Source organism: Athene cunicularia, assembly GCF_003259725.1.
Source record: "Athene cunicularia isolate RWA chromosome 13 unlocalized genomic scaffold, athCun1 chr13_part1, whole genome shotgun sequence".
In the NCBI taxonomy this organism is placed as follows: domain Eukaryota; kingdom Metazoa; phylum Chordata; class Aves; order Strigiformes; family Strigidae; genus Athene; species Athene cunicularia.
The window spans coordinates 1,495,647-1,502,089 of NW_020799117.1; the positions used below are offsets into that span (position 1 = coordinate 1,495,647).

Here is a 6,443-nt window from a genome sequence, read left to right on the forward strand (position 1 = left end):
GCCAGCGCTGGCACAAACCGGCGGGTCCTGAGCCGCCTTCGCCCAGCCTCGGTCCTGGACCCCCGGCGCCATCGCCAGCCCCGCGCCCTCGTGCCAAGGCAGGCCCGCGCCGCCGTTCCCCGCCGGGGCAGGGAAGAGGCCCGCGCCGCGGCTTGAAGCAAACGCGAGATGTTGGCCAACTCCTCCAAAAGCGCCGACGGATCTGTCCTAGCCACGGAAAGCAGATGGCGTGGCAGATTCGAAATCTCATTCCAGAAGAAGCACGCGTAGGAAACCACGCGGAGATAGGGGTCTGTTTATCCAGAGGGTTTTTGCGTTGATTGTTACATTGGTTGAGGGACTTTCCAGCTTGTGTCACCTTTATTCTCTGCGTGCGCAGTTCAGCTATAGCCGGGCTTGTACAAAACTACCCACACCAATCTCTCAGGCTGATGAGATTAAATATATCAGCTTTAGGACGAGGAAGGCTGAATCAGCCCCGCTGGGATTCCAAGCTGCAAATTCAGAGAGTCGCAAGTGTTTAAACCTGGGGACACGGGTTTGAACTGCATACTCAGTCATAAATACAGGCCTTAACGCTCATTATTCACTACCATAATCGGGTTTTTTTCTGTATTCTGTTTTTGCAGGAGATAGTTCACCCATGCCTCAGTGAGATGAATGAACATCACAGTTCTCATGTTGAAGAAGAGGCAGGAGCTGTAAAGGATTTTAGTCAGGAATAATCTCAAAGAGTGATTCCGAGAAACGCTGGAGACACGAGGAGAATGCAGGTTTCTCAGAACACAGATCCCTTTGAAGGAGCTGGAGTGAGAGCTGCAGGCACTGACAGACTCCTGGGTTTCACCTTTCCACAAGATTCATGATTTGCACTAAGAATCTCTCTGAAGCTGTCCTCATGGTGTGCACGGATTTGCTAGTCGTTGAGGCGGGATTATATCCCTAAGTAAGGCTCTAGCCACAGTGGTAATTAGCTGTACACTGATTGACTTGGACATCGGAGAGACTAAAATAAGAATCAACCTGTACATGTCCTCAGAAAAGATGCTGAATGTATCCTGAAGAAATGGTGGAACAGTTTGTGTTGATGCCATTTTGGGGCCAGCTGAAGGCAAATCACTGCCTAATTAGGCCATCTCCTCTGAGCAAGACTAATTCAGGAGGGGTAATGACAATTTCTTCCAGCTGCTTTCTCTGTATTTATTTTGTTTTCTTAGATGGGGAAACTCTGTAGAAAGATGATGCTGTGGTCACCATGCATGATTAGTTCTCCCACATCGTTTTAGGCAAATCACTTCATGCCTCTGTGTTTTTTGACTTTTCCTCCCAGTGCAAAATGTCTTTTCTCCCAAGAGACGTTCTGAAGCTTGAAGTCATTGCTTTCACACGGGATGTGCTGTGAAAGTATTTGAAAGTAATTGAAAGTATCACAGAATTGCCGTACAGCGAGTCTTCTGAAATCCTGAAACAAGTGTTCCTTTAATTACTGTGTATGACTGAGCAATAAAGGGAGCACTTTCGGTCTACACTTTGTAATAAATACTGAACTCTAAAAGCTAAATAATAAACCTCAAAGGCAGGGTGTTTTAAAGCTAGACTAGTAAGAAATAAGCAGGATGTTATTGCTAGATCTTTCTTCTAATCTTTTAGTGATAAATGACCCAATTAAGAAAAAAGCAAAGACAAAATGTTCACGAGCTAATGGGTCAGATTGTACCTCTGAAGCTCTCCAGTTTAATAGCTTAATCATATGCAAGCAGGCTGCAACTGGCAGGTTAAGAAAAAGTAAGTGACAGTGAACTGTTGTTCACTAAAAGGTTGGATTTTCCACCCATTTGCAAGGCTGGCTTTAAGGCAGATGGAAACTTTATTATGAGTCTGGTCCGAAGAGCGCTGCTATCAACAGAACCTTCACTGTGCTGCCCACAAAACCTTGGTGGAGTTCCGCCAGCCTGGCAGGGAGCTGAGCTGCTGCTGCCCGCTTGGTTCCTTCCGTCCCAGTAGCTGTTTGTAGTGTTCACTGGTTGTCGGTGCATTTATGGTTTACTGAAAAATAATTTTTTTGTCATCGACTATGAAGTGAGCAGTATTCCTGTGCCCCTGAAGGCACACGTACTTGATATGCAAGAAATGGAGTCACAGGGTTTGAACATACATCTATGTCACGTCTTGTTTTCACACTGAGGAATAACTTCTGGAATTACAGTTGTATAATTAGGCTGAAGAGATTTATTAAGGATTAATAAATGTCTAATGGATGTTCCTCCCCAAAACATCACGGAAGAGTCCTGCAACTGTGGAAATGTAAAGACAGGAGAAGAAGTAGGAGATGGGTCTCATATGTAGTTAACTTTGATATAGCTGTCAATTCTTTCTAGCAATCTACTGACAGGAAATCAGTTTTATTTCGAGGCACCACTATATACCTTGATGCTCTTCAGTTTCTTAATATTTTGTACTTGGTACCACATTGTATTTGAATCATCTTTTAGCTGTTTGCCAGTTCAAAGCTTTACTGACAGAGGACAATATTATTCTCGAGTTTGTTTAAAACCACGTTACTGATGTATCTACAGTAGGTCAGGGCCTCACTGGGTCCTTCTGGTTTCACTGTCTCTTCAGAGAGACAGAATCAGCGAGACCAGGGTCTGTGTGAGCACGAACCCTGGCTGTTTCACGGGCAGCGTGGCTGCACCCCTCGGATGGGCCGGCCTTTACGCTGCCGGGTCAAACATGCTTGGACACGGCCTCTGAAAGCACACGGGGGGCCCTGGCCCCAAGCCCCACAACAGCACTGCACCTCGTCCAACCTCAGCAGAGGCCGGCCCCCCGGCACGGCAGATCCAGGCGTGGATCTCTGTGCCCAGCTTTGAACCAGCACACAGCTGCAATTTTCCATGGCTGTTTGTTGTAACGACAAAAGCTGCTCGCTCACCTCGGGTCTGCTGTAACTGCAGACGCTGCCACAGCCCAAGCAGAGCTATGTGTAAGCACCGCCTCGATCACTGGTGCAGAAAATTACACCCCAATAAGCCACAAGTATTGCAAGGAAGGGGAATGAAGATAGCAGCAGCATTGAGATGGAAGACTTCCCAACGGGTCTTCTCCTGAAGTTCAACAGCAGAACTGAGGGTCAGATCTCGAGGGATGCAGCCGAGTTTGTGCTGACAGGCCGGGCTGTGAACAGGGCAAGGCAGAGAGCTGAGCTCCCAACTGGCTTCATCTAGCACAGCCAACTCTTCCGAGCCTGATTTTGGAGCCCTAACTCAGATTTCACCAGTGATCTTTGTTGCTCCATTATTTCTTCAGTGTACTGCAGAAATCACAATTAACCAATGGTTAATTTAATCTTGCTGTCCAGACTAAATCCTCTGCTGCATAGACAAGCAGTTTTTAACGTGGTGAGGAGTGAAGCTCTGCCAGCTTTCCCACAGGAGCCTCGTCTGCAAAAACAGAAAGGGACTGGCACATGTGCTCCCCAGAGCTGCCTGCTCGTGCGCTGCCCTAGCACATCGACTTGCTGTGACCCCCCCAGCAAACTCCTAACTGGGATTTGGCCACTGCTGGGAGAGCTAAGCAGTGAGCGACGCTTGCAGAAAAGAGCAGGTCCCCTCCAAATCCATCCAACAGGGAATCTTGTTTCTCCTTTTCTTATAAATAGGGGTGAGAAGGTAAGTGGGATGTGCGGGAGCAGGAAGTGGTGACAGATGGCGGATATTAAAAAGATGCTTTGATTACAGGATTTGGAGAGAGGGTCCTTTAATGCAGATAAATTTTTAATTGTTGCTTTTCTGGGGAAAAAAAATCCCTGTGCTCCCAAGCAGTTCCCGGTAGCAAAAGCCCTGGCCTGCGAGCACTGCTGACTCTAATTACTTCAACACAGAGAAAAAGAAAACGCTGTGCTTGTTAGAACTCCTTGGTTAAACTTCAACTTCTGCGGAGAAGTGTTTGTTTCCTTCCATCTGCTGCCTTTGCAAGGAGAGAAAATCAGCCTGTTCAGATACCAGGAAGTTCTTCAACATTTGAACAGCTAGCTGTAAATGCAGAAACAATAACACGCATAAATTATCATGAAAATACCCTGCATGCTAGTCACACATATAACCCAGCCCTGGAGCCATTCCTAAGTAACGGTAAGGCTGCATAAAGTATGCAGAGACACGGGATGTGGGCAGAACAGGGCAGCTGTGGCGGCAGATGCACGTGCCGGGCTCTCTTGCACCATTGTAGTTTTTTCTTCTCATCAAAACATGATTTGCTTTTACTGGGAGCTGCCGGCTGCCTCCTCCGTCTTTGTGCACTGTATCTGCCAAAGCTACTTGCACAGGAGATTAAAGTCAGAGCCAGACCCTTTGTGATCGACAGAGACCCACAGCATTTGAATTTAAACCAAATCCATCCCGACGCTGGGGCTGTGTGAGCAGCAGGGTACGATGCTGGAAGGCCAACCCTCAAATGCAGCAGCTCCCCAAGCCTCCGAGGGGGCAAAAATGCAGTAGGAAGGGGAGGCAGGGGCAAGGGCTGGAGCGATGGCTGTCCGCAGGCTGCTCCCACGGCACACAAACAGGACAGCCCACAAGTCACCTCACGGGTGGGGGACATGGCTGTTGCCCTACAGCTCACGGCTGTGGGAAGTCCACGATGGCTCTTGAAATCAATTCCCATGTGGTCTCCACCTCCAGGGTTTGCTTTTCAGATATCTCGGAGCCCTCGCTGCGTTTCCGTGGTAACGCTGAGCGAGCCGAAGTGGGTTATTTGCAGAATCGAGGTGCCGGCGCACTCTCCCTTCCGAGCGGCTGCAGCAGTTCTGGCTTCGCCCAGCAGAAGCTGCAGGTGTGCTGCAGTAACGGTGACATGTTCCTCAGGGCAGCTCCCCGTCGGCGAGCAGGTCAGGAGCTGCAGGTGTGCTGCAGTAACGGTGACATGTTCCTCAGGGCAGCTCCCCGTCGGCGGGCAGGTCAGGAGCTGCGCTCACCAGATCCCTTCGTGCCGGCACCACGCGGCAAATGGACCGAAGCGGCCCCAGGACGGGAACTGCCCCGACCCCAGCCAGGTCCCCACGGCCCCTCCGTCCCAGCGGAGGCACAGCCCCCGTTTAGCTCAGCGCCTCGGTTCTGCACCTACGAACCTTCCAGCGCTGTAATTCCTGTCAGCATCCATGGGACCGATGGGTCTGTCACACCGATACGACCCGGATGGGAAAAGTGGAAAAGCTGTTTCACACAGCCAAAGCCCAGGCTGCCCTGTGCTGCAGGAGAGCTGAGGATGCTGCTGCTGTCAACTCTTCGCCCAGCACTGCAGCCACCAAAATAGTTCATGCCTGCTGGCTAACCACTGCTGATGGAAACACACAGCACTTTCCATTTACTTAAGTCTTTGTGGCCTCAAACCCTTCCCGTGTCCGACCACAGCCATCTGGCCACGGCCCATCACACCCATCGTTCCCCATCCAAATGCAAACCAAGCCAGGACTTCTCAGCATCCATGATGAGATAACTCAGACTGGCCAGGTTGTTTAAATTATTAAACTAAGAAGGAACTGCACAGGCTGGATCCTAGCACAGCAATTTGTATGTTATTCTTTCTTCTAATGAAAGCAAAAAGCTAACTTTGAAGTAAGACCTTTGCATCTCAACAAAGAACTTTGCAAGGAGAGGTCGGGCATGTTTCCACTACAGCTTGAAGGCAGCTGGAACAAGAGCAGACAGATCTTTTTTGGGGATACCTCTGCTGTCGGGAGCAGCACAAACACCGGCAGGTCATGAGCTGTTCACCGTCCCTGCAGGCAGAGCCCTGAATGACCCCGACGTGCCCTGGAGCGAGTCCCTGTGAAAGGCTTCAAGTGGGAGAGCTGCTCGTTCCTGCCCGGGGCACGGCTCCTGGCTTGGCTCTATGGGCTGTGGCTCACCCAGAGCAGCTGAAGGGCCGAGCCGGCGGATCCCAGCCGCGGCAGGGACACCCCAGAAGCCTGGGGGCATAAGGACATCTAAAGATCTAATTGCCTTTTTAGAGCATTTGGGGAAAACCACTGAATCACAGGTCGGTTTGAGTTAGAAGGGACCTTAAAGATCACCCAGTGGCACCCCCTGCCCCGGGCAGGGCCACCTTTCCCCAGCCCAGGTTGCCCAAAGCCCCGTCCAACCTGGCCTTGAACCCTGCCAGGGAGGGGGCAGCCACAGCTGCTCTGGGCAGCCTGTGCCAGGGCCTCACCCCCCTCACAGGGAGAATTTTGCCCTCGGTTGGTTCCCGAAAGCTCTGCCCAGGCATCGAGCGCATTTCCCGTGCTCCTCACGCGTGGGCAGCCCGCGGCCCCATCACTGGGTGTATTTAACCGCTTCTCCCAACTCCCACCCCGGATCCCGGCGGCAGGAAAGTGCCGGGGAGCGGCCGCCCGGCGGGGCTCGGCTGAGGGGAGCGGCCGCCAGGAGGGGCCGGCCCGGGCG

At 51.2% G+C, this 6,443-nt stretch overlaps 1 protein-coding gene across 1 annotated transcript in view; it reads right to left on the minus strand.

Moving 5' to 3' along the window:
• NDFIP1 (Nedd4 family interacting protein 1) overlaps positions 1–6,443 on the minus strand; it is a 24,093-nt gene that overhangs the window by 17,482 nt on the left and 168 nt on the right. The window lies entirely within an intron of this gene.